General features: G+C 44.6%; 1 long non-coding RNA gene across 1 annotated transcript in view; it reads right to left on the bottom strand.

Annotated features, from left to right (window-relative positions):
* LOC124292797 overlaps nt 1–26778 on the bottom strand; it is a 160238-nt gene that overhangs the window by 42378 nt on the left and 91082 nt on the right. Inside the window, exon 5 of the long non-coding RNA XR_006902720.1 lies at nt 3315–3371. This is a non-coding gene — a long non-coding RNA (uncharacterized LOC124292797). The remainder of the gene's footprint in view (nt 1–3314; nt 3372–26778) is intronic.

Consider the following 26778-nt stretch of genomic DNA (forward strand, 5'->3'; position numbering starts at 1 on the left):
CGTATTTACCGCTTTTTCTACACGATTTCTTTGACAGTGTTCAAATTTCTGTGGAAACACCGCGAGCGAAAAGTGTTTTCCTTCTCTCAAATGAACCTGTGGTGGAAAAATTCGAAACATTTTTCAATAAAATATTCCAATTTCCAAAAACTACATCTTTTCTCGGATTTTAAATGCCTCGGACCACGGGTTTGATTTTGACTTGAAATGAAAATGAAATTTTTGATCTTTGAAGCTTGAAACATAAAATTTCGTCCGAAGGACCAATCGTCTGTTCGATCGATGGTAATAAATAAATGTTAAAACGTATCGTTTGATATCGCGTGCGTGTGTACGTTTGAATAAAATCCGTGCACAACGTCCGTTTAGTAAGAGAATTTCAGCTCCGAGATAAATCCCTACCGGGTATTCCCGCGTTACAGACAGGGTTAATCGCCTGGTGAAGCAGCGATGATAAGAGTTACCGCCTTGATGAGAAAGAACGACTCACTCCAAAATTGTCCAAATAAAACGACGCCCGATAAACCCACGTCGGTGTGGGTCTCTCTACATCTGCGCACAATCTACATGTTGCGCATTATCGCGAATTACGACAAACTTATCCCCGCGCATATTCGTGTATACGAGACAAGACACGCGTGTTTGTCCGTGATAAGGCAGTGCAAATGTGTCGTAAGCACCTCCCACTCGTTGCAAAATATTTCGCCTGGTACTCGCGAGTTATACGTACGTACACGAAGAGTGCGGGTAATTGGCTCTCTTCATCGACGAACTCGCCCCGCCGCACCGGCCGAGATGCTTTTCAATTTTCGATAAATATGTATGTTCGCTTTATACCTTGGCAGCAGCTCCGGCTCACCTATGCAGCTTTTTCCTCCGCAAATTCGCGCGTGTTTGCGTGTTCGTTTGCGACCGTTCAGGTATGTATGCATACAGCATACGAGGCGAGGCGAGGTGTGGGGAACGATTTTTCTCGAATAACTCGTTCGCGTAACAGTACTTGCAATATGTGCCGGAAGGGTCAAGTCGGAGGTCCGATACCCAGGTTGCCGTATCTCGTGCTGTTCTTCTACATTCCTTAATATATATTGACGCGGAGGATGAAATTTTCTCATTTCCAAGTATTTTATTTTCATTTTCATTTTCTTTTTTTTTTTTTTTTCTTACTTTTTTCTTCCTTTTTTTCCACTTCTGTAAAGCTTGCGGAACTGATCGTGAGTTCGAACGAATATTTACGCTCCTTTGTAGAAACGCGATTGATACCGAATTCATGTATGTACTGAATAAAATTGGCACAGTTTCAACATTGCGTTATTCTGTATTTATACATGAGACATTTTGCGAAATGTTTTAAAAACGGTTTCGATAGTCCATATGTTGTAGAACGTGAACGAAATTCAGTGCCAATTCGATAGATATAATTGTAAATTCAACTTACTCGTGGTCCATAAAATACAACTCCAATTTGAAACCGAAATACGAAATCCAAAATGTACGATTCAGCACGGCTACGTAAGAACATGAAATCCACCATTTTCCCACAGGTTATACATAGGTGCGATGCAACACCTGGTTGAAGCTCGAGAAAATCATTGTCATGTGCGTGTTCCTTTGTGTATGTGCTCAGGTATTTGCGGGTCGAACCGATCGACTAACGATGAATGGAACGACGACGCCGTATAGCTGTAGGATAACCGAGAGCTGAGCCGAGGACGCGTATGGAGGTCGTCACAATAGGCATTTGGCTAAATTGACTGATTTCCCATTCTGTCGGAATCATTTATTAAAGTCTCAGGGGAGGGAGGTAGGGAGAGACGACCGCTGCAGGCGTACAGGAAAAATGAAAAATGAAAAGAAAAAAGTAAAAAAGAAAAATCACACAAAATCCGAACTCGCGCGCATCGAAACACACTTGCGCTATGGCGATCCCAAATTTCGGATTGCGAGTAAACTTCGATCGATTTAACGGTACGGAAAATTTTTTTCGTCTACTTCTTCGCGTCTTTTCAAATCGTTCAAGATCGATCCGTCGCCTCCCGTCGCCTTATATTATTCAATACGATGCAATTTCATGATCAGTCGTAAGTCAGTACGTGCATGTAGAAAATTGAAAAATCAATGTTTGACTGTTCATTTCCTCTCCTCGTGTCTAATCTGATATCTGACCGGAAATAGGTGGGGAAAGTAAATGACGTATGAATAATGAACACACAAGCATGTCTATGATCTGAAACTATTACTGTGTTAAAACCGCGAATCCATCATCGTGTATCGGCGCGAGGACCCGGGGTGACTAATTGTAAGATGTAAGACGAGGCTGAAGTTAGTAACGTTAATGTAACGAAATATCAAGAAAACAAAATTTCAGACGATCCTAAAGATGCGAAGTAACGATTTCTCCTGAACATGCATCGTTACACTAACGTTACTAACTCCATCTTCGCGATACAAGGATTCAAATATTGAAACTTTCTTGTGAATCGAGTGCAGAATCGTGGGTCAGGGCTGACCGGTCGCACCGTTTCCATCGCCCTATCGTCAAGCTCGTTAGATATTCTAGGGTTAATTCAGGGAACGGACGTTGTGTGCAGGGTTTGAGAGGAGGCGAACGACTCTCGTACAATCGAACTCAGAGCCAGGCAGCCAGCCAGCCAGCCAGCATTACATTCTATTCATATAACCCGCCTTCGACGGAGACCTGCAGGCCCGTATTTGACTGACAATTCTTCATTTGCGTTGAGCAAAACGTTTCGCAGGCCGAATTGCATGCCAGTAAGGGCTGCGAGGTGTGATAGAGTTCGATCAATGCAGTTCCGAGGAGCAGGCTCGCGGGTCCGTGTGTCGAAAAAATCAGGCGCAAAACGGGAGGAATTATTCCTACGAAAGATTCGTCAATGCCGCTAATCGAAATCTCTTGTAATTTTCGAATCGTCTCGAATTGGTCAAAGTTTGAAAAACGAACGTTGTTTCGACGGGAGTAACTCGCGCCCTTCGCTCCGGCTGGGTCAAAGGTTGGTGGTCATCATTTGGTCGGTATTGTCAGCTCCGTTCGCGACTAGATAGATCAGCTCCTGGGAATACTGATTTTTTTACATACACTGGTATTCGCTTCGCGGGCTCGAAAAGTTCGCGGTTGTCTACCGCGTCGAGTTTTTTCTTTTCTACTTAACCAATTGCAAACCTAATCGCGATAATTTCACGAGCTGATTTTCCCCGCTTAGCCAGTCTCGCAATTAACCCCAGTATGGTATAAAACCGACGAGGGATTGAATTGGTCGGATTAAGGGATGCAGATTGATTTTTCAAAAACTCACCTATCCACAGTCCTCGAGGTCGAAATTATCCCCGGTACTTTCCAAGGGAGACATTGTCTGAAAAGTATCAAAAAAACCCCAGTTACAATTACTGACCTATAACGCTTGAAATGCGAACCTCGTAATTTCCCTCAAGTATTATAAATACGCATAAAAAGATACTCTGGACAGATTTTACAAAGTATCTCTAAAAGAGGAGGGGAGATTATGCTTATTTCGCACAAGGAGGTAACAGCGGCTGACAAATTGACGGACAAATTTTACCCCCGGCACTTCGGATCGGGGGGGGGGGGGGGGGAGGGGTAGGTAAACGGGGCCAAGTGAGTTAGGGGAAACTCTAAATTGATCCATATTAATAAGACAGTGAGATTTGCGCTGCAGGGAATTTTTGCATAAATTTGAATCACTGCTCGCTCCTCGGCAAGGGTTGGACGGTTTGAATAATCGGGAATAATTTTGAATTTTCGGTAACCAAAAGAGCGGCACAACATCCCCCGGGTGTGTCTATACCTATACCTATATCTCATACTGTTACCCGAAGCCGAACGGCACCGCGGGAAGTTGCCCCTCGAAAACAGCGTCGTTCTCCACCTACATAAGCACATCCAATTATACCTACTCACTGACTTCTAAGTGAGCAGTAGGTATCCACCGAATTCCTCCTCGTTTTTCTTACGGAATATCAATTATTCTCTACCACGGTGTTGGTTTAGCCATTTCGATGATTTCGGGAATCCGAGATTTTTCATTAAAAGGGGTTAAAAAATGTTCAGGAAAAAAATTCTCGCAGGGTACCAAAATTGATAATACGTACCGAGATTCGGTAATAAATTTCGTCCGATTTCTTGCCTCCAAGCTGAAAACTACCTCCCTAGATTCTCACGCTTGTAGTTCACAATACTTAAGATAATAGCGATAGTCAAGTACCCTATAAATTCAAGTCTGATTGGTTCAATGACTCTTGAGATACCGTATGTCGAGGAGCAGAGAGAGAGAGAGAGAGATCGAAAGGGAGAGGGGGAGAGAGAGAGAGAGAGAGAGGAAAAGAACGGGGATGTAGGTATATACAAAACTTTGAACGCCTACGATCGTTACGGTAAAATTCTCTCTAACGTTTACCTGCTGATTGAACAAGGAACGCCCGATAAGCATTGGCTGAATTGAAGGGATGGAGAAATGCAAGATGTTTGAAGGAGTTTGATGGTTTGAATATCTATACTTTTTCATAATTTCATTACAAGGTGCATCGAGATTTAATAACTTGATAAACAAAATTCAACTCACTCATTAGTAAACTACGATGGCATATGTGAAAATAATGTACGAAAAAAACCCTAAAATTTTCTTTTTTTCTTCTCTCAAGTTTAAATATAATAGATTTTTCATTTCAAATTCCCTTAGAGTGGTCAAAAAATATTGTAGATTGTTCGATTTCCCTCCTCGATAACTCATTACGTTCAGAGGATTGTTGACAACAACTATGCTGAGACCTTTTTTTTTTTTGTATTTCAATAATCGATCCAACATCGCTGAATTCAATTTTAACGCTTTATCCCGAAAAATGAAATATTCAACGACACGAACGTGTTAAAATATGAATGTTTCATTGGTATTAAGTGAACGAATTTGAAAAAAAATACCGATATAACATCAATATATTTTCTTCCCTTCCCTCTGTCATATCATCACGAGATATTCAAAGGCATAAAAATGATACCGAAAGTGTTATAATTTCGTAATAAAATCGCGTCGATCCATAAAACTCACGAAACGTGGTTAAAACACGTCGTACCGCAGTTAAAGCGCGACGAAGCATCTTCCGCGTCCAAGATCCCGAGGTATGCAAGAATTTTGACGAGCACTGACAAGCATGCGAAGCGAGATGAGTCGACGGAGGCGTGTAAGGTAGGTATACATATAGATAGGTCTGGGTAGGTATACGGAATGGGATGGACGAGGAGGGAGAACCAATTAAAAGACGCTTACACGCCGCCTAATTCCCCCCGGGGCTGAATAGGCCGGATGACGTATTAACTCATATTTGTCTCCGCACAATGACCGGGCTAAGCTCCTCTGCCCAGGTGTCCGAGTCCTGTGGGTGCAGGGCATTCGGAGCATAGGTATGGTATGCGGCAGGACTCTCTCGTCTCTCGGTTCCTTGCGATCCTCGCGGCACGCGGACGAACGTGAAACGGACACTCGTAGGTCTGTATAATACGCGCCCTGAACGGACGTTTGTACCAAGGCACACACTCGAGTGCGCGTTGAAATCTTGAAGAAATTTCGTTCCCGAGGAGAGACGCGACGCCGCGCGGTCCAGTTCCACATTCCTTCCTCTCAACGGGTGGCCCGCGTCTTTAGCCCCCCTCCCCCTCCCCCCGCCCTTCACCCCTTCACTCCTCCCCCATTCCCCTCGCCGGCCATGTTACTCTTCTTTTTCATATCCCCCTCCTGCCGCACCTTCCCTCTCTGTCCATCGTATTAGGGGCAATTGTTCCGTTGTGTGTTTTTGTGATTGATCACGTGATGCCATCGCATCGTTCGGTACATAATAAGTCAGCCTTTAATCCACTCGCGGTGAAGGGAGGCGGGAAGGACGAGTTGTGCGGGAAAAAAAGATGAGGCGGCGAGGAAGAGGAGGAAGAGGAGGCGGCATTCTTTCGATATCTGGTTAGTCTTTAGTTTCGGAGCGAATACTTTACCCGCAAAAAACCTATTATGTTCACAGTGTGTACGTAATACCCGCCCTTACATACGGTTAACGCCCGTCTAATTGATCCTGACGTTCGCTGCATTCTTAACGAAACAATAATCCTGGAACGGTAGAACGAAACACCAGGTTCGTACGGCCCGAGAATCACTGACGCGAGATAATTCGTAGATAACTTTGAAAGAAAAAGGTAAAAAGTGAAGATAAAAAAAGAAAAAACGACAAACGAGAATTTGCTCGGCGAAACGATTTAGAAATTTATCATTAAAAATAGAAATATAATTCAACAACGTAACGTCGTACGATAATCCAATTCAAGGCGTTGTAAGATTCGTCGGTCCGTTCGCTTGTCAATCAATTTCCGAAAACTACAAAGCCCTGTAACACGCGAGTTTTTCGAGGAACTATGAATCAAAAAGAGAATAAAATTGAATAATTGAAATTATATAAATGATCTCCGCCTCTATCGTCGATCCGTGCGTGTACACTTTACACATACGCGTACCTTACGCAGAACGCAAGGCATCCGGGCTGAAAAGTATTCGGTTTAATAATCGAATTATACTCTAGAAGGCTTAGATGTACACCGCCGAGAATTCGATTTGACAGGACGGCCGAGACGGCCCCGCCAGATTCTTCGGCGCAGGGTCATCAATTCTCAACAAAGAACTATTCCCGGGTAGAAGGTCAGAGCCACGTTAGCTTCGAGGATTGTCTCTCTCTCAAGCTTTACCTGCGCGACAGATGAACCGCCCCCGAAGGGATACGAGCCGGGGGATAAAAACATGCGCATAAACGTGCACCGTGCATTTTTCAAAACTTATGCAAGGAAAAAAAGACGAGAGTCGCGAAAGAATCCGCCCCTTCGCCCCAGCCGATCGATAATCGAACTGTCAGTCGATCAGGGGTGACTTATGGACGGGTAACGTTTGGCTGGCTACAGTCATTCTCCGAATTCATGTCTCGGTCTTCGTACCTGCAGGAACACGGAGCCGAAGATCTCGGCTGAAGAGCATTCACGTGTAATACGCGGGTGTAAGAGACGGGAACCGTGAAAAAGTATTACAGATGTGTATCGCGCCGTACATAAATATATATGCATATATGTAAGCTTGAAAGAAAATTAAGAAAATCCGGTACAACGTTGATAGAAGGAAAAATGAAAAAAGGATTGAAACTAGCAGAGCTTAGACCGATCCTGGAATTCTTGAGGAAAAAGATGACGTCTAATTTTCAACAGATCAAACAGTCGGTGTCCGACTTTTACCTGGCTGTCTCTTTCTCTTTATCTCTTCCCCCCCCCCTCTCTTTTCAACCACGTCAACGAAAATCCTGGATATCTTTTATTTTTTAACGACACAGCTCACTGGCGATCGTGCGACACGGTTCATCCGTTCATTTCGCACTTTTTTCTCTCTTTATGCACGCTCCCCGCACCAGGTACGGTTGAGTTGGTAATTTGACGAGTCAATCGTCAAGGGCTTTCGCGCGAGTTGAAAATGAATTTAGACTGGAAAAGGAAAGAACGGTAATCGCGCAAATCCAAAAAAAAAATCGCCATTTCGACGTGATCGGAAATTTTTTTTTGACCAAGCTGGAAGATTTTAGAATGTGTGAAAGAAAAATACTCACCACGAACTACGTTTGACTTGTTTTTCTTGCGAGCAAAGTTTGATAAATTTTAAATAACAAATAAAGTAAACCCGGATAAGTCGACCAAAAATGTCAAGACATTATTTCCGACTTTATCTCTCTGCCGGTTCACGTCACACTCGATTTGTATGCAGAAGATGGGTTGAAACGGTGGCTTAAAATCGTTCTACGAAGAAAGTACCGTTCAAGAGTACCCAGAGTATCTGAAAAGAAACCGCGCGGTTTGTGTACCGAGATTTTTTCAAATCGTTTAACAAAACAAAAATAAAAAAAAAAAAATAAAACACCGGGCGAAAAAGAGGGCTGTGAGGTGGGTAGAAAACGGTGTTGTAAGAAAGAAAATTACAATAATAAAGCAGCTCGGTGCAGAGGAATGATAATGAGGCGAAAAAAAAAACCGATGTCGTTGGAAAGGGAGAAAGGGAGAGATGGATAGAAAAAGCGAGGAGATGAAAATAAGGTGGAAAAAGAAAAAAATTCACCGAAATAATCTCCGCGGGATTATTAATGTAGGCTTCATTCACATGCAAATTTCTGTCAACGGCTCTTTCTAGGCTCCCTAGCTGCACCTTACAGCCATAAAACGCGCGGAGGCCTGCCGCGTTGTCTCCTGTCTAGTTTTAAAAAGATCGAACTTGTCAAACGGACACAATACTGTCATTACCAGACAATTGGCTCCCCTCCTCTTGTCGGCCTGTCCCTCGCTACAATCTACGCATACCAAAGTCTCCTACAGACGTCGTTGTCCTTCCTAGACTCGTGGGCGGAAGTCACGCACCCTCGACAAACGTCCCAAGTCCAAAACCGTTAGATCCAGATCTCCGGAGCGGGTAGATTCCGCGGGAAATTTCCCGTTAATTCTTTCTAGTCTTGAAATTGTTTTTACGGAAAAAGTTCTAAAATGCCGGGTGCCCAATCCACGGGATTATATGTATGCTGCGTGTATGCGTGTAAGTAAATGCATATATATGTAAACCGTTTAGGGGAGAATTCCATCCCGATTTTCGTTTTCTTCACTTTTTTTTTCATTTTCGTTTCCCCCTTTTTTTTTTTTTTTTGTCAAAGATGTTGTCGAGGTGAGAGGACCCTTGTATCGTTTTCTCGGGCGTGGAGAGAGACGGAGAGAAGGAGATGGAGAGCGAGAAAGAGAGTGCACGACAACTTTTCAAAAGGCGGCGTTATACGAGGACCGATTCATTACGATTCTTCGTCGGTTCTCCGCGGGTCTCGTTTGTTTCAAACCGCGCCATTCCAAGAAAACAGATGGAAATCTCGCAAACTTAAAACGAGTCCTACGTTCAACCAGCTTCACGAAGAACCCTGAGATCCTATCTCGGCGATGCGTCGTGCGTAGCTAAAACACGCCGGACCAGCTCTAACCAGACATACCTAGTCAAAGGAAATGCGAGCATCTGTAATAGCTGTTTTCCAACGAGAGATGATTAAAAAAATAAAAAATATCTCGCGAAAATTCGTTGCACCTTTAAAAGGAGTAGTAATATTAAATGGATGAAAAAGTCGATTGTGTGAGAAGAAGAAAACTATCTGCTGACGACAGAGATGTTACAACATGTACGCGAAGTCGAGGTGGGTGAGTTCTGTGAAAAAACGGAATCCGAAACAAAAATCTATGCATGCTGGAGCGAGGAGAGGAAGGAGGTGGAGGAGGAGGAGGAGGAGGAGGAGGGACCGGTCAGGTATTTACGAGTGGCACTTGACCGGTGACACGGGTTTCTGGGACCAATGAATTTTAATTCCTTCTCCGTCCCATTCTGGGCCCATTCCCGGTTGTCGGGTCCCAATCGGGCCCGGCAGCCCGCTGTGACACCAGCACGATGATTTAATATTTTAAGGAAATGAAGGTCCACCCTTAATTTACCTTAACCCGAGTCGAATATGTTCCTGGCAGCAGGGGACCTCCGAAACCATTACAAACCAGACGATGTGTCTCGAGTAATGCTGCAGCCGCTGCGCGAGCTTTTGGCTCTCCAGAATCCCGGTGAGCCACACCTACAGGGTGACCCGTAAAAATTTACTCGCGCCGTCAAATAAACACGCCACCGATCCCACTTGCGTATCCCGCAACCGTGAAAGACGCGATAATTTCTAACATCCGATGGTCCGATAGAAGGAAACGAATCAGGGGTAAAAACTCTGCCAGTTCTTTGCTTTGGGATTCGGTCTTTCGATAAGAAAAAACGTAGAGTTCGATAACGGTACAATTAACTATGACAGAGAATAATTTTTCTATACAGGATCGAGCGTCATCGAACCGAACGAAGACCCTGCGACGTGGTTCAGCTCCGGGGTTCCTTGCAGGTAAAGGAAGGAGAAGAAACGAGGGAAGAGAGAAAAATAAGAGTGTATTTCCCCCTCTCAGAATGTCCTTTGTCGCGACTCCCCCACCTCGGGACACCTCCTCGACCACCATCGCCAAGATCACCGCGCGCGGTCTTCTCACTGGCTTATAACCGAGGCTCGACGAGGAATGCGAGGAGATTCGAAAAGCAGCCACAGCTATTGGCATACGTTCCCCTACCTCGCGGACTCGCCTGCAGCTCCTTCGTAGCGACGTAAGATTTTAGTTTCCGAAAGCAAGGACGTATTAAAGCCACGAAGAAGAAGGAGAAGAAGAAGAAGAACCGGGAGGAGGAGGAGAAGGAGGTTCTTTGAAGTATGCGGCTCGATTTTCGTATCAATCGTTTTGTTTCCCGATTCCCTGGAAAGACGAGAACTTGCGCGATCGGCGGTTACGAGTCCGACACGTCCGCGGGTCAAGCGACATTTTTTATTGTTTTTATCAAGTCTCGGTGGGTTTTAATTCCGGTTAAGGAGCTTCTGTGTCGGGTTTATAAGTACACAGTGTCCGTACCAAGTGGAGGTAATACTCGTGGTCGAATCGTCTCTTCTCCGTCTTCTTCTCCTCCTCGAGGATGAGACGATAAAGAAGAGAGAGAAGAGAGAGAGAGAGAGAGAGAGAAATAGAGAGAAAAACGAGTTGCAGCGAGGAGAGAAGCTGCAGGCTGGCCCGTCTCTGACGTAATTGAAACGTAACCCCATTGTTAGGACATAATTGACTGACACCGTGCAAGACCACGACGCCTAACCACTCCAGCCGATCATAGGCAAAAACACCAATCATCCCGCTACGCGCAAAAAACTTGGGCCCAGGGTCACAGCGTCTGAGCTTGGGGGCCTTATCCCCGGTGGTGGGAGTAGACTCTGCCCTTAACTGCGGCATCGCGTCGACTCGAGGTGCTTTCGATCATCAAAATCTACGTCGGATCCTCGTTTCGGGGTGAGAAAACTGTTTGATTTTCAAGCTGTTTGTTCGGCGAAGGAGGGAGAACGGAGACGAGAGCAGGGAAAGAGGAAGAACAAGAAGTGAATGAAACTTTTTTGCCGATTCCGCAGGGGGGTGGGGAGGGAGGGAGGGCGCGGCGTTGACTCCGCGGTGCCGAGGTCAAGAGGTTTCTCGCCACGGCGCGGCGTCCGCATCGCTGCCGCAGCCTGTTGCTTCGCTCGATCAAGATTTCATTAAATTCGATTATCCGAGCAGTCAAGCCGGAAATTATACCTCCAGGAGGCGCGCAGCACACAGCCCCGTTAAAATCCCCCGATAATACCGGGGCTTTTCTATTCTATGCGCGTCTCTTGAAATACCAACGATCCCTCTCCGCGGTTCTAACCATACGTACATCATCATCGCCGGTTCCGAGATATGGAAGTTCGTGCCTCGGTCGGAGCCTTCATCCATCGACAACAAACCCATCGACTCTTCTCTGATTGTGACACAAAAAACCATCGAGAAAAGTGGCCACATTCTCCTACCTCCAGCGACGACCGGGGTCAACGGTAACCCGCTCGACTTTCTTACACACCATCGTTTTCAGGTGGTTATGGGGACGGCCTCTTATATAGACCGGTGCGTCAAGTAAGATATAAGAAATCATTTTCAGAGCTATTTCTTCAGCCTGTGGCATCGATTTGATAGAGAAAAATGCTGTACATCGTTAGTAACTGATCTATGAGTGCAATTTGTTTGAAATAAAAAAAAATAAAAATAAATTAAACTCATGCGTAATCCTTTCTTCTTCCGAAGTGATACGCGACGTAAGTATTATCGATCCGTTGTGCGACGCGAATGTGCGATTTATTTGCTTATTCTTACTACGAACAGCTGGTTTTTTATTTCGTTGACTTGAACATATTGCGAGTAATCCTCGAGCAGTTTGAGGAATAGGCAAATTTGAAATCCTGTTCGTTTATCGATGATTCGAATACACGTGTCATGGTGCCTCTTGGGGTGATTTCGTCCGACGTGTTGCTCGTTAAATGTAAACGTAAAACCGGGATGTAAAGAAGATCGAGAATGGTTGGTCACAGCTGTGGTGCGAAAAATGTGAAAATGACCACGTGAGAATTGGTTTATTAGAAAATACTTCACCAGCAAACACCTCGAAATCGGACTACCTACGTATTAATTCAAAATACGAAATAAATTCTCAAAACTGATGTTTTTGCTTTCGAAACTTTCGAGACACTTTGAAACTTTCAACTATTACTAATTTTATTTCAGTCATATCAGTTTACTCGTTGAAGCGAAATTCGATAAGTGACTCACTTCCCACTTGCCGCGGTGAGTGAAATGTTTAAAAATCGATTTCCGGTTGCAGATTGCCGCAGCATTAACCGCGGCGCATTGTCGAGAATATGGAGCGAGATTAGCTATCTCGAATAGACAGACGCGTGAGGTTGGGGGATTAATTAATAACGTCGGTAATTGGGCCTGGTTCAATCTAAGATAACCTCTCCTCGACGGATGTACATATAGACACGTACCCAGAACCCCTGGTGTAACGTAACGTAATGTAACGTACTTAGCAACGTAACTTGACTGTACAGTACATTACGAACACCTTCGCGTCTGTTGCACTCGCGGACATTGAAGCGAGATGAAGTTGCTTCGCGCAAACTCTCAATTTGTACCTAAAACTGCATGGCTTTTTCACCGTATACCCGGTAGAGTGGTCCTTGTTAAGGGTGATAACGAATTTTTTCCGGACAACCATTAAATCAACTTGAAATCATTCAAAAACGATCCCCACACTTTTATCTCAAGGTTAACCCGTGCTTCTGCAAGATGGAGGATTTCCTTCATTTATAATGCAAGTGTTTCGGGCACATTCGCAGTATATATTTTACTGCACGAGTAATAATGTTCAAAAAAATCTATAAACGGCAGGTTTTAGTGGCTATTAATGCTACTATGTGAGAAAAAATTCACATTATCATACCTGGTAATCTTGACAAATTGCACTTTCTTTAAATGGAAAAAAGTCGGATTTGGAGGGTGTGAAATTCGTCGAGATTGCACGGTATGATAATGTGAATTTTTTCTCAGATAATAGCATCATAATGCCCTCTAAAACCTCGCGATTACAAATTTATTTAACATTATTACTCTTACAATAAAAATATATGCCAACAATGTATCCGTGACACGCGTATTTTAAATGGGGAAATCCACCCTCTTACAGGGGCCGAGTTTAAAGTTGAGATAAAAAAATATGTAAGAATTAAGGAACTGTTTTTGAATTATTTAAAGTTGATTTAGGGGGTGGTCCGAAAAAGAATGGTTGACACCACAAACAAGAACCACCCTAATGCCCAGGTACAGACGGGAAAAGTACGTCAAAACGTGATCGCGACTGTAGCGCGTGCACGGACAGGGGGAAACGGCAGCGCTAATCACGGCCGAGATAGCAACAAATAATCCCCAATAAGCAATCGGCGATAAAACCTGCCAGCTAAGCCCGTAATTAGACTCGCTAGCTGCAGGGAGATATCCGGTGGAGATAGGTTCGAGGATGGGGGAAGGGGGGGGGGGGGAGGGGGAGAGAAAGAGACGGAGGTATATCTTGTCCATCCCGAAGGATATATCCAGCGTAGTTTATCCGCGATAGCGCGCGACGCCGCGAGATATCTCGAGAGAAACCAACCGTGAGATCTCGTTCACGAGATCGTCAAGATGCGCATGCACGTGTGCAACCACCTTACACACACGGCATATCGATACGGTGTAGAGTTAGGGTATAAATGCGCCTACTTACCCTGCTGTGTACGTATGTTATGAAATCAGGTACCTTATACACGCCCGCGCCGTTAAGATAAAGAGGAAGAAGAATTCGCGTCTGTGTATATTCGGACGAGAGAACTCGGACTTATCTCTTCACCCGCGTCGTCGGAATAAGGAGTGCCTGGAGCAATTGCAACGCGATGATACGACACCAACGAATCGTTTATTGCATGTTTAGGAGGGACGCACCGCGTGCTCGACAGCTTTCCGCGAGCTTTACAGACGGTCCGATAGAATGTTTTCGTGATACGTACCGTTAGGTACAGAATCGGAAGAAGAAAAATTATGCCGATGATCACTTATAGACCGAGAAAATGTGTAAAGTTGGTTCGGTGCTGTAACAAACGACAGAGACGCCCGCAACGTCGTTTCAGAAGTTTCATTACCACTTGGAAAAAAAAACCCGCAGTCTGGTCGTTGATCGTATTAATTGAGGCGTTAAACAAAATCACCTCCCCAAATTGTACCGCAGTCATTCCTCTACCTTGGTAAAAACAATATCTAGGTAGGTGTGCGAAAGTGAATGAATAAATCACAATCACGAATGCAATGAGAGTAAAGAGAAGCCCCCCCCTTCACTCTCTCGCCCTCTCTCTCTTTCGCTCTTTCAGTCGCCCTCCTCGGCGGACTCTCGCAACAATCCAACTCTTAAGGCCACAATGTATCCGCCGCTTTCGCCCGGTGCCAGGGTTATACACGAGGTGTGGAACCGGCACACATATGTATACTAACTTGTACATGTTTACATGTGCATTGAGGTTCGTACATATGTACGGGATAGGAGTTTAAGGCGAAGGGCGAAGAGGGAAAAAGAGGGAAAAGAGAGGAGGGGGGAGTGAACGGGGGGTCCGCGCGAGGGCTGGTATAATTACTCGCCCGGTAATACAGGTCGGCTCTTGAGTGGCAGCTCATATTACTTGCTTAACCCGCGTGAAAACTAACCCAACTGCAGGGTGAGGGGAGAATGGGGGGGAAGGTTCGCGCAAAAAGGTATACGTCAGTTATACCAGTGTGTAGGTATATGCATGCACGTGTATAGGTAAGTATACGCGGACCACAGCTTTGGTACCTACTGCAAACACTCACCTTGCTCACCGCAACGCCAAAAAATACACGTTTGCAAAATGACGATAATTGCCCGGTATAGGTATGAATTACGACTCTCCGGACAACGAGGGGATTCAAAAATATTCATTTTTCTCCCGAGTACGTTGCGAATGTCTTGTACAATATGTTTCAGACTCGGTCAATTTTCCTTGGCAGTTTATTTTTTTTTTTTTCAATTTCAAACACGCACAAGGAAGCCAGTATGTGAAAACATTCTACACAGCTAGCTACTCAACTCTGAAATGTTCCGAAGTACTTTGATTGGTTTGAAATTACACGAGAAAACGTAGAGCTGATACTAAAGATTGAAAAATATTCGCTCCCGCAATTCAAGCTCAACAATTTTACATGTCATCGAAATTCCCTGGTTCGAGAGTGGCTAACGTGAAGGTTTCGTTATAATGTTATAGAATTTATACGAGGTATACGGATCGACGTCGTAGTTTACGTACAGAGCTGATAGAGACACACGAAATGACACCGACAAATGTTTTTCCCCTTTACCTATCATTCCGATTTTGAATCGGCATTGATATCGACGACGAAAGGAGAGTGAAAATTTTATCACGGTCTCTACAGTCCCTCTGTTTGTGCCAGTTTTTATTCGCGTGTATAATAGCGACGTGTTTTCCACCGACAATTACTGTACAAAGTTTGAGCGTATTTTTTGAGCCTATCGTACGATATGACAACGAGACAAGGTTTTGTTCCTCGACAACCGTACATGTTGGTGAATGGTATTATGGGTTATATTCCCGCCATTCGTGCAGTGCGAACAAAAACATCCTTTTGTTATCACGTTGCATGGACGCAGCAAGGTACAAGCGAACCGATTCCATTCTGCCAATTTTCCATTCACGAGCAACGGGAAACGACCGTGATGTGAAATAATCTGCAGATAACGACCCTGTCGATAATTATTTCGATTCCGGAAAGCTTTCGTGACTGTGTTACATATCTAGCTAGAAAAATCTCATACAGTATCTCATTCAGCCGTGACGTTCTTAGACACGTGCAAGACTTGACAGAGACCGACTACGGTCGCGGAGAAAAGCTCTTCCGAATTCTTGGAAAAATGGTCCAACCACATTTACATAACAATACCTGGCCAGCCACGTACTTCTTGGTTCCCAGACCGTCTGGCCATGGCGTTAGCCGTACAGCCATGGCATACTCGAGCGCAAGATGCAACCAGAATGGTCAGGCGAGTGTACTAATGCACGTGTGTCACTTCTTGGACTACTAAACCAGAGAATGTTGGCTCGATTCCCGCACGGGTCGCTAAATCATCGCACTCTGAACTACGGTGAAAAAAGTAATTGAGTAGGTATGGCGAAGTAATTTAAGATTTTTATAACCCACGTGGTATTCAACTTGACTTTGGTGACGGAGCGGTGACCATTTGAGAGTTAAACCAGAGCTGGTGCTCAAGTGAGAGACTGAAATGGAAAAAGAAGGAGGAAGAAAGAGAGAGACAGAGAAAGCGGAATGAAATATGATCTGTGGGTAATATTCTTAATGGATTTCTCCGTAAAACCGTATAACTTCCTGTATGAACGTAAATTACGTATGTAATACGAGGTACGTGGATATATTATAATATGGGAATATCGAGGGACGCCAGTGTAGCTGAGGACCGTTTTCGAGGAAGGCCACGTTAGGAGATTATTAAAATTTTGTGTTTTCAGTCACGCCGTTACTGTTGGAAAGTAGAAAAGAGCGAGAGTGATCCAATCCTGAGGTAGGCAGTAAACGATTAATAACAGTGATAAAAAATTAAATAACAAAAAAGCAGAATGCCTAGAGTACAAGACCCAAAACATTCAACCACCCTGAAGAATGAAGAATCATCGAATCACGAACTCCTGTGAGTCCTGAAATTCTCAAGCTTTGTAACAACGGTCCGGAGTTGCGGTGATGACAATGATTGCATCGAACCTATATAAATTTATGAAGAACTGATCGGTAAAACGGCTTTCAGATGACGCGTCATTTCACTTTTGGAACTGCCCTGCGAGATTGATTGTCCCTATTGGATTTAATATCAGTCAAGCAAAGTCGCTTCCTTTTATTTTACCGCACGCTGCAGTCGGTGGCGGGTGAATTTCTTGCAGAGTGGATACTTGCTATAATCCGACTAAATTAATCTCCCGCAAGCGCCGGCTAATTGGGAAATTAGCTAATTATTAATGACCGAGCGAACAGAGCGTGAGAATATTCTGCGATCGACGATACGAGGGCTAACGGTGCTTTTCGCCCAGAAGGGTGTTTCAGGTTCGAGATTTTGAAGAACGTCATCGAATGGGCCTGGATTTCCGTTCTATCGATGCTGACGACTGTTCGCGTCGCACGAATCTCACGTCTCTGCCTCTGTGTGTGCAGTGCGATATTTTATAATTCCTTCGAAGGGACTACGAAGGTGGCCTGATCCTTGCAGCAAAGAAGGTCGCGGACCACAGACAGCGATTTTTATTTCACATCGCGAGGAAACCAGTTTATAAATAATGTAAATCTGGTAGAGAAAAGGAGGAGCGCGAGGGCTCCTCCAGAATAAACCGCGCGGCAAGCCTTTAAACGACGAGAGATGCTTCACTGCACCGAGGATGAGCCTGCAAAATCGCAGGACCAATGCGGCGTGGTCGGAATCGACGTTAAACAGGCCAAACTCAAAACGCGAATATCCAATTATCTCGAGGATATTTAAGCGATCAATTATCCCGGCAGTGATTACGTTCCTATTTTCAGACCTAACAGCTGTCCCCGCGGTTATTTATCACCGGGCAAACCGTCGAGGATCCTCCGCGGTCGAGGATAGTCCTAGGCGAAGGTGAAACCGAAGGTTGTCTGACTAACCATGCAAAGAATCGTCCGCCATTAGCGGTGAAACTAATTTTCATAAATTATATTAATTTGCCACGGTGATTCTAATATCTTTTCGACTGATTGGGTGACACGGATAGCTGCCGCTTAAATTTCAAGTCCAGAAAGCGAAAGAACTACGAGTACACGTGTGACCAAGTACGGAGGAGGGAAAAAAAAACGTCTCCCAATTAATATTGCAGGCGAAATTCAACCTTTTCACGATAGCAGGAAACGCTTATGAATAATCGCCTTCTACTTTGTCATTGCAGCTGCGCAAATAATAAAAGTTTCATTCAACCCGACTCAAATACTTTTTTCTCTCACCGCCAAAGCTGATGTGTATTATAACTGTGGTTATCACGATATACATTATTATTATCATGAGAGTTGTTGTTGTTTTTCCTGTCGTTCACAACAAGATCCCGAAGAAGCGTGCTGTCGGCGCTAATCGCACGACTCGCTCGAAGTGACCGGAAGTCTACAATTTTCTCACGCTAAAACTAGCTCGTTTCCTCGGTAATGGTATGCGGTACACACCGACGAGTCAGTGTACAGAAGATTAATTTTAATCTAGTCGTAAATATTATTGCTTGTTGTAAGCTTATAACTTGGAGGGAATCCTTCCGTTAAATATATATATATATTTTTTTTTTTCTTCACTTTTTTTATTTCCACTATTTCTCCTTGCCTTCTTTACCGTGCATCAACGACACGCTTGAGAGGCCATAATACGAACATGTCCGGTGTAATGATCGTCAAGCTGTCTACGTGAGTATAAAATTACGTAACAACCAGCTCTTTCATCGCGATCGAGGAGTCTTGTTATTACTTCTAGAGATTGCTTACGATGCGAATATTTATTGAATTATTTTATTTGCCAAACCTTGATACATAAGGATAAAGTGTACCAGTTGAAACCGTAACTTTCTCGTTCAAATAAATTGATTCCGTGCAACTCTGATACCTCGACCGATAATTCTGGGATGCATTAATGAATGCCGAATAAAAATTATCGATCATCGGCAAGCTGGGGGCTCTCTTTCACAGTCTAGTTCGACACTCCGTCGAACTTTGAACATATTTCGATACCTGCTATTCGATTGCTCGGTTCGATTGTTTCGACATGTTTAAACGCATGAATTTAAAGTTGTAACGATATGTCTTCCGCTGCGAAAATTAATCTTGCCCGCTGCAATTTTCGTCCGCTTAAATACGTAATGGCGTCCGAGGGGTTTCCTTTCGCGCACTTTTACGATTTTCGGAGTGCCCGCGTGTACGCACACGTATACATACGATGCCGTACACCAACGCAGGTTGACACGTGGTAGGGGTACACAACTACTTGGGACCACTTTAGATACGAATCTGTTCTGAAAAAGGAGCGCGTAAAAATGAATTTCACAAGCAACGCCGGTTTTGGGCCCGGTTGACTGATGAGGGCCGCATTTCTTGTAATTAAACTTGCTCGTGATACGCATCAACCAGACCCGTGGACCTCGGGCGACTCGCTTCTCGTGTACGTACATACACTTGCACAAGCATTAATGTATTTTCGGCATTACCCTGCCTCGGAGATACGGTGGTTCTGACTCCGCTCTGCACACACGAGCGAGTACACGGACAGGTATAATAATACAACTTCCGCGTGTACGACGAGACGTTTGAAATTCATACAATGCTTGTCTCATTGTCTCGTCTGGTTTAAGCGTATATTTCCTAGCCGATGTATATTATACGGTGCTAAGAAATGCTGAGAAATTACAATCTTTGTCACTTTGTCTGCGTTGCCGTAATAGCCCTTAAATTTAATACTTGGTAGATACGGCGGCGTAGTTTTAATTTTCATACATTTAATTCTTAATCCCTGTTTGTGACCGTCGTCGCCAACTTCGTGATGTCTTTCGACGTTATTCGTTTGGTTGAAAAAATACGCCAAGTATTTCATAGACGGAAGGTCATCGACCTCGTTTAGGAGCCGCGATATTGGACGTCGTTTACGATCCTTTAAAAAATAAAAACTGTTATAAGATGGTTGACATTTTCAGCGACACGCACCCGACGTTACGTTATGTATATGTATATACATATATATATATATGTTTGTAACAAGGCTGCGAGTGTCTGCAGTATAACGCGAGAAAAAAATTCAAAGCCACGTCCTAATAAAACTGTTGTACACTTGATATCTCTGCAGGAACGACCGGGATAATTTTCACGCGTAAGGAAGAATTTTTTTCAATAGGATTCGTATATTTTTTCTTCTGCAAGTGCAATCGCAATTTTACAAACCTTACGTTACCAGACTTTCAATTATCAATTTTACTCTGTCTTGCCGTTCGTTCGATTTTCCTTCACATGTCCGACATGAATTAGAACTCTAAAATCGTATCGAGTCATTCTACCAAAAAACTTCATTAAATTCGTCAACACGAATCGTTGTACACGTCGAAAACTCGAAGCGATAGGAAGGATATAACGAAACGAAGTAACCATCAAGCTTTCTGTGAAACCGCAAACGGTCTAATTAATTACAAGTATAAATTCCGCTAACGATCGATGAACTAGATCAACCCGTTAGCCAACACACACACACACACACACGCACGCACATACAGTATACAAGATAAACGAAGCTGTGGGGCAAAGATTGGCGATGTTTCGACGGGAGTTCAGTGATTAGTAAGGCGGTTAATTAATTAACGCAAATTAGAGTTCGGATATAATCCACAGGTGATACAAATCTCCGAGGATATGTTGGCTCAAGGAGATGAACGCGATCGAAATGGACCGCATGTAACACATTATGATGCACGAATTCCTGCGAGGAATTGAATCGAAAGTGAACGGTTTAACGGAACGAATCGTGAGAAAACGGAGGTGGTTAACCGTCTAGTATTCCAGCGGGTATACGAAAGGCGGCGATTAAGAGTGAGAAGGTAAGGGGTGAGGGGGAGGAGGGTGACAAGAGGAGAGTCGCGCGGTTGTTGGTATGTACAAAGAAAATAGATGTCTTTCCACCGCGGGTCGCTAATGAACTGGTCCAACTTCCAACTTCCAACTGCCTCTACGGAGGTACCGTCTGGCACCTCGGCGTTCCTCCCACGCTATCGCCTCGGCTCGGACAATCAGCTGCAGAACGTTGTTACGCCTTTGCGTTACGTATCTACGTTAGATTCTTTTCACTGCAGTGCGCTGATTACCGTGGGTGTGCTGCTGGAGGGCATGGAAACGCTGCGCAATGTGTTTCGTACCGTAGATTCCAGACCGGCTGGGATGATTGAAGTTGGAAATAAGGAATGTCCGAAAGAATCCCGCTATTCACCAATTGTATGTATAATTATATATGTATAATATATATATTGTGAAAATGTCGATTATAGAGATATTTCATTTCACCACTCGATTGGTTGATCGATTTCACCGTTCTGTACGGTCGAGTTGACTATTTTTCGTAGTAGGTAGACATTGTGTTTTGCATTCATACCAAAGCGTGTAACCGCCATCGACGTAGTTTATATCCTGGTAAGTACATTAGACATGTAATTGCCATAAAATTTCACTGATTTTTCAAATTGTTATATAGGGTCAATGCACCTATGAATAAAAGGCACTGAGAAATATGAATATAATCGTGTACTTCGAAAGCTTGAAAATTGACGAATCCAACGATTATTCTATTATCGGTCTTAGTGTAAAGATCAGTGAGATATGTACATATAAAAATTCCAAAAGACCTGCAGGAAAAATGCTAAAAATGTTCATTCGCTGCGCACTTTAGTCTGGATATTTTAACCACGTGTTTCTCTGATGTTAATACATGGATTTTTTCGAATATAGTGGGATTTTTTTCTCACGGAACAAGGATTGCATGTTTTATTTTTAATCTTTTCATTTATTTATTCCACTTCTTCGCCCTTCCTGTTTTCATACAAATTTTTAATTGATAGTATAATTGCCTGTAACGGCAGGTGTGGATAGAGCAGGAAGTAGCATGAGAGGCGTATTCACAGTAGGTACGTCGTTAATACAAGCGCGCACGCGTGCAGCTTATGGTCTCGACCGTTTCCCCCCCAGATTTCGAAGGAAATGCCAGGAGAAATTGGATAATGTTGGCCACTCGAAAGCCAGACTAATTTGAAAAAACGTATAAGGTTCACTCGTCGACGACGGATTAACATATAAATTAGGCTCCCCCTTCCGAATTAGGCCCCCGCATGCATACACAGAGTTACACGTACGTAACAAACCACTGCGTCGAGCCTTCGTCTATTTCAGGCATTTTCAATTACACCGAAAACAAAATTTAATTATTTCTTTTAGCCCACTACGCCGTAACGAGTTTCCTACTTCTTTTCGATTTCTCTTTCAATTCCACTTTTTCGGTTTACACCCATGCAGCAATGCTACAGAAGGATCGAACCTGCGGCGATTTCATGCAACTTTCCACCCTGCACTCGCTTTCATAGCGCGTACTACCTGGGATGGGAAGATGCGCTACGCAGAGAATCTAGTCGATGACAACGGGTTAAATTAATTGACAAAGACACCGCGTGCGGGGCGGTTCACCGAGCCGCATGAAATGCGGTACGGGATTCGCCATCTCCCTCCTCCCCGCTCGTTCCCAGTCTCCGTCTCTCTCGCTCAGTCTAGTTGATCGAACACATTTTAATCAATTCCATTAGTCGTCAACGGCCCGGCCTATGCAGCCAGAAACGCGTCCCGCGCTGCGCCAGCGGCACGTCAACGTTTCGGTTAACACGCGCCAATCATCGGGCAGCTAATTGGTCCACGACCACAGCGTCCCGCCGCTTTCCCGCACTCTCGAAAATCCCACTAGACATACCTTATAGTCTAGGTATATCCGGCCGACAAAAATTTGCGCGCGACGTCGCGATCCGTGCGGACAGAGTCGAGGAGAATGGAAATTCTGTGCCGTCTTCTCCTTTTTTGCCCACGTTTGTTTGTTTGTTGTTTTTTTCATTATTGTTCCGTTCTCTCAACATTTTCCAAATAATCATACCACTCGGAACGTACGCACGTGTATTATAATGTAAGCCGCCTACTTTCAGGTATACGAGAAAATTCATTAACAAAGTGCAGGCGATATCTTCTCTACTTCCCTGTATGTACAACAGGGGGACGAAGATACGTTACGTAACGAGCAAAGTGGGCTACGTATCATCATCTACATACATCTCTTCCCCCCCTCCTCAAATTTCAAAGCTTTGTTTGTTGTAGGTGTACTATATGGGGCGTTCCAACCCAACCCTGCTTTGTCGCATAGGTATACCGCTTCGTTTCTTACGTCGATTCATAGACAAAGTAAACGCAGAAGCATGTTCTTCATTGTGCGAAAAAAAACACAAGTCGATCCATCGTTCGAAACAAGTAGGTCAGCATCGAGGACTGATTCAGTTGACACGGAACGCCCCATATTGCGCGATGCACAGCACGTGGATGCAAGATCTATACTACGTATTACCGTATGAAGCAGCTCGCAACGCTATCTCGTAAAGTGCGGTGAAACCATGCGGTATTAGTTTAATCAGACTTTCCGAAACCCCAGCCCCCGCCCCTGACCCACCCCTGGTTTCCACCCCAGCTGCAGCGACGTGGCCGGGAGAGCTGATCTGTTTGGTAAAGAAGCAGCAGCCCCTCGACGGCCCGCGCCTTCGCAACCCTCGGAACGCGGGGGAATTGGTATTGCACCTTGTTACCGACGTGCACGTGAACGAGGTTCGTCCATGAGAGAGAAAATTTGTTCACCGCGAGTTCGAAGATGCGGTATAGCTGTGGCTCCTGTCAGGGCTTTCAGAAATTCGAAGGCATCTTAAGGCCGTCTACAAAATACGATCCCGCGGACTTTCTCAAGTCATTTGGACACTCTGCGGTTTTATTTCCTCAGACCAAAAAACTAAGGCGTCCTAATCAGCGATGACTCAGATTCTATTAATACACAAATTTTCGTCTGAAATCGATTTTGGTTCAGATATACCAGGCCCGCATTCCTTGTTCGAGGATTTACAGTTCACGTTCATAAATTTCAGTTACGTAGGTGTACGTATATAATAGCTGTATACACATATGTATCTGCCTGCAGTATACCAATCTTCTCGATTCTTAACAATTTCTTTTCCGATGTGTTCTAGTCCGTCATTTTTTATAACCACTCTCTCTCTCTCTCTCTCTCACTCTTTTCCCCCTACTTCTCATCAGCGCCAGGCAGTTATTTTTTCATTTTTTACAGAACTATATACATCGAACCTCGGCTCGGAGTTGCGCGGAGCATCGATACTATCCCGAAACTTTGACGTGTATGTAAATTTTCTTGGCACTTCGAACGATATTTGAGGGGATTTCTTGGGCTTGATATATTGCCTTGACGTAGGTATATGGAATCCAAGGAAAATGACCAGTCGGTGCGGAGTTGTTGGATTTTTCACCGATTCGGGCAGTATAAAACTTGACCACTCATTCCCGTCATCGAAGACGCGAGAAGCTCGCGAGATCCATAACGAATCTCGAGATCCAAAGTGATCCGCAGACGCGCGGATTCTTCCACGTTGTGGATACCGCACCGCGTTCAGAGAGGGTCCGAATAAATGCGAAGAGGGAGTGAATATAATCGAGGAATAACTCCAACTATTTGTCAATTTCTCCGGCAACCTAAATTCAAGCTAATTCGACATCCATGTCGGACACGGATTCCCCTATCTGGTATCTCTTTCTATCCGCCTGACACCATATTCGCATTAGCAAGAGCGAACCGCTACCCACGCTCAAATGTTCAATCGACTCACTCACCTCCCCGCCTTCTCTCCCACCCTCTCTCTCTCTCTCTCTCTCTCCTTCTCTCATCACATCTGCCTCTCCTCTCTTCCTCTCGCTCAGCACCGCTCTCCTCTCCGCGCGTCAAGTACCTACCTACCTTCCTGCCTACTCCTGCAGCCGATACGTGTTTGACCCTATATACCGTGTGTGTACACGTAACGTAAGTGCATAAGACTGGTACTTACATAAACTGAGTTGTACCGCGTCGCGTTGCATCAAAGAAAAGTAGGTATGTACAACAGATATAAGCTGCAGGAGCAAATAGAACAAGTGAAGATGCAGCTGCAGTGATCACCGACGATGGGATGAGTCCCAAATTCCCCCCCAAAGTCCCAAAATGGGTCACCAAAATTCTTTTCTCAAAATTTTCCCCTTACGTCGACAATCGGCAATTGGTCTCACGGTCTCCCAGGGGACGAGCCGAGATTGCTAAAGTTTAGCGAAATGTGAACGATACAAATTCCTCCAATGAGTGCGCGTTAATCTTTCCATCGCGCAAAGCGCGAGCCTTGAAAGTTTACGTAGAGTCGTAGATAGAGGATCACGGAGGAGAGAATACCGGTAAATCGAAAAGTTCGCGCGTGGAAGGTCCGTGGCTCACGGATCTGCGGTGCTAATTGAGTGATAGCGTTCTGTAATATTTATTTGTCACCCCTCCCAGCGGTCCTGGATGCCGTTCCCCGTCCCGTTCCTTGCCACCATGCATACCGTATAACCGTCGTTTGGCCCTCGAGTCGACAAACATACAAGGTATAACGCGTCTGGACCGTCGCGTCGACTCGAGCTCCTAAGCGGAGGCCACTTTAGATAGTTTTCACGCTACCCAGATAAAGTCTCTCGGCTCTTGGCTTGATGGATTTGAAACACGACAGAATTAGCAAAGTCGAGATAACGCCGCCTCTCCTCCTTCTCTCCGTACGCTGCACGCACACGCGTTCACCTCCGAATCTAATCCGACCTCATCGTCGCTGTTATATGCATACCCGTGCCGAGGTGGGGCTCGATGATTTATGTCGCGTTCTTTTATCGCTAACCCAGATGCTCGGCTCTCTTCCGATTATTCTACTCTCGGTGGAATTTTTAACGCCGAGCAACGGTGAGTCGCCTCGCAGGGTGATCGTAGGTTTTCCTCTATACGCGGCTTGACCATCCTGCCCGGTTTTGAGTTCGACTGACGATGCATCTTGCAGGTTTAGGATTCAGGCATCATCAAATATCGCTCTGGGGGTAATCAGACCGGCGAATCTGCTACCGTTAAATAATTATAATCAAGACCGGTCGCTACTCGCGTCGAAAGGCCGTTGACGCGTTTTTTTGCATCGGTAGCATTCAGCCAACTTCCGTGCAAATGATTCGTTGGTTATGAAATTCTCTCAACAACTTTCTACTCCCGCAGAGGTAAGACCTGCGAGGGTAAATGTGGATGCGGCGCCAATTACAGTCGGATGTGCACGAAGCCACTTATTTAGGGATCAACTGTACACGAAGAAGAGGTATACTTACCGAACACGCGCTGGTGACTCAACGTAGGACGGATACTAGTCACAGTAATCTTTGCCCCCACGATGATCATTCGAGATTCGAATGACTATGAAAATATCGTTCGTTTTCTTTAACCTGCGGCGTGAACTTTTTTTAGACTATAATTTGGTGTCAGGTTAACACTGCCTGATCTCCAATTTCCGAACGAATCACAAAAATTGACAATTTTTAGTCCTAATCGGTTACTTTTGTTCAATTTTAACGTCAACATGTTTTACAGTCTGATCAGTACTATCAAAAGGAAAAAAAAAAAAAGAAAAACCTCCCTCGAGGTTTGAGTTACCACGATGAAATACAAGAAGATTGAGATAGTTGATTCCGCAGAAGAAGGATAACCCCCACAAAATGGACCAGCTCCTCATCAGACGTGACAAATTTCGCAGGGTTGCCGCAAAGAGTAAATCTGATCCAGCGAGCGGACCACCTGCGGGAGAAGCAACCGGTCGGTATCGAGTGTCTTTGGTATCGAGGTCGACGATCGTCTAGGATGGAAGAGATCAGCTCAAAGCTCAATTAAGCCGACATTAGGGTTTTTTTCATCGACTTATACACTTAGCGGCCCTCGGGTTTGTGGCGCGATGCATGTGTGCACGTGGCATGCATGCCTACGCCTGTGTAGA

The sequence above is a fragment of the Neodiprion lecontei genome, chromosome 2 (assembly GCF_021901455.1).
Source record: "Neodiprion lecontei isolate iyNeoLeco1 chromosome 2, iyNeoLeco1.1, whole genome shotgun sequence".
Taxonomy (NCBI): Eukaryota; Metazoa; Arthropoda; class Insecta; order Hymenoptera; family Diprionidae; genus Neodiprion; species Neodiprion lecontei.